General features: G+C 42.9%; 1 pseudogene; it reads right to left on the reverse strand.

Annotated features, from left to right (window-relative positions):
- The window catches only part of LOC123075902 (serine/threonine-protein kinase STE20-like), a 6283-nt pseudogene extending 4391 nt beyond the window's left edge, over positions 1-1892 (reverse strand).
- Between the last annotated feature and the right edge of the window lie 694 nt (positions 1893-2586).

Raw genomic sequence — 2586 nt, forward strand, 5'->3', positions numbered from 1 at the left:
TGAACTTCCTCTTGGCAGGTGTTGCGGCTGTGTCAACACGCTTGAACTCATTCGACTTCATTTCAGCGTCAACACGCTTTTTCCAGCTATCAACAAGACACCTAGCATTCCTCTGTATCTCCTGGTCTTTATGGCTGCGCAGATGATTGACAGTTTTCCCAATACTGCAGCTTTGTAGGGCATTCAGATTAATAAGCAATTTCGCTAGCGCACGAAGCAGGGCGTGAATAAGTTCTTCAATAGGCTTATCGGTTTCTTTAGGACTACCCCCTTCGCCAGACTTCCCTTTGTGAATCTGTTGAAGCCACTCATTCAAGATGGGAAGGCCCCTTAGTTGTATAAACCTGCCTAGGAAACCAGGATTTTCTGTAGCTGCGATAATATCAGCAATCCTTGCTCGACCGGCAAGGTCTATTCTCTATTCAGTTCGATCAAGTTGCAATAATTTAACTAGCTTCTCGGCCGCTTCAGCATCAGGAAGTCTATCATTTTCTGTTATCTCTTTGATTTTGGACCACACAATGTCCCTCTTGACATTTTCGAGTTTACTCTCATCAACATTAAGAGGGCAAACACGATTTCCCTGAGCCGAATCTATTCTTTCCTTGTCTCTGTCATTGTTCGTCCCTGCAGATGCACCACAATTTTGAAGACCATCTGAACAAGCATCCAATTGCTGGGAATCTGATGGAACATTTGGCCCCTTTCCCGAGCGTGCACCTGAAAACAGGAACATCGAAAAACAACACAGTCCCTACCCGAATCTCCCGTCCGCCCTGAAATAAATGAATTAGTATTTGCTCGAGGAACAAAATGATCTTCATGTTACCAAGAGAACAGAAAGCGCATGAGCATGGTCAAATACTTCAGAAATCATTGAGTGAAGCGTAATCAAGAGCTTCATAGCTAAAAAATAATTCCTTGGCAAAGCTAAACTGCTAACCACAACATGATTAAGGTATTGACTTGGTACAAATTTGCAGAATAGCCAAAAGTTCATGCATCAAGGTGTGGACGGCTGGTGGGTGGCTGCTCCGACGATCAAATCCATTCCTTTGAGGGAGAATTTTGAAGACACTCTTGCTTAGCACTACGACAGAGGGGTGTTTCTTTTTTTTTTAGAAAAGGAGAGGGGTGTTTCTTGGGGAAATCTAATTACAACAAGGTGCCCCTCAAGTCACAGTGCAGTTAAAAGACCTCCACCTTGGCCTTGTAACTTTCCCAAACTAGATGGGAAAATTTGCTTGGAGATTGGCCCATAACACTTTGGCATTAAAAATCAACCTCAATCGGAAAGGATGGATATCAATCCAAAGTATTTGCTGTGCGGCAGGGATTTTGAAGACTGTGCATGTGTTCTTCAAGCGCAAACTTGCTATAGGATGTAGTAGTATACCAAAGTACATATATAGGGAATTAACAGGAAGCAAACCAGTACATATATAGTTGGAATTAACAGGAAGCAAATTAAGCAATCGCAGTACTACTGGATTCTAGATCTGTACAGATGTTCAGCCAGCAGAAATTTCACAAGCTCTCCAACACGAGCCGAACAGAGTAAAACAACTCAAGTTTATAATCTGATTCAACAGAACGTGGACATACATACCTGCAGTTCGCGAATAATGGACGGAGCGCTCACTTCAGGGAAGATAGATATGAGTGGATCGATTCTAGCTCTAGATGGATATGAGTTCCGCTTCCGCTCTTTATCGGGAAAAAGGATGGATATGAGGGAAATGAAACCATCCAACTATGAAGCCTCTCTTCTTTCTCTATTTAGCTTCAGGGAAGACTTGGCAAAGTCTTCTACACCTATGGAGGCCCACTTAATTAGCAGCGATGAATCAAGATGCCCTTTCGCGTCCTTTGCTTGCATGCATGTGACTGACTGCTACTGTCAGTTCTGCATCCGGGAGCTATCACACCTTTTTGATGTGGAGAAAAGGTTCTGCATAAAAATGTTAATTCAAATCCAATCCAGTGGCCGGCTGCAAGCGAGCATGCATATGATTTTTCAGCTAAGTTAAGACTTATAGATGTTGGTCGGCACCATCTGTTTGCATGATGCCTTTCCTTCCAAAATGCAAATTAAGAGAGAAAATCCTACAGTTGGGACACTTGGACACTCCAAGCAAATTAATGTTATAATAACCATAGGCAGGGTTCATCACTCATCAGCTGCAGAGATCTTGCTAACAGCACCGTCCTATAATTATATAACCATCTTGTAAGTGGTATCGACGTAAGCCCATGTGATATGGTGTGATAAGCACGGCTGCCTAGGACATTGTCTATTGTAAAGGGAAGACTTCAGGTACATAGAGAGCGCTCAAGTCCTCGATGGATTAGGCTATTAGTCTCATGCAAAACTCGGCTTGTACACAACCTACAAAACTCGCATATTAAGGGCGTCCCCAATGTGTGGTGAAGAGGGGCTCTTGAGCAACAAAATAGTCTTAAGACCCGGTCACAAGCACTATATATGAGAGGAGGTTCTTAAGAAAATTTTCCTAAGCTGGTCCATTGAACAGGCCACAAGCTATAAAATAACATAAGCACTGTACCAAAGATGTAGTTGCTAGC

Source organism: Triticum aestivum, chromosome 3D (genome assembly GCF_018294505.1).
Source record: "Triticum aestivum cultivar Chinese Spring chromosome 3D, IWGSC CS RefSeq v2.1, whole genome shotgun sequence".
In the NCBI taxonomy this organism is placed as follows: domain Eukaryota; kingdom Viridiplantae; phylum Streptophyta; class Magnoliopsida; order Poales; family Poaceae; genus Triticum; species Triticum aestivum.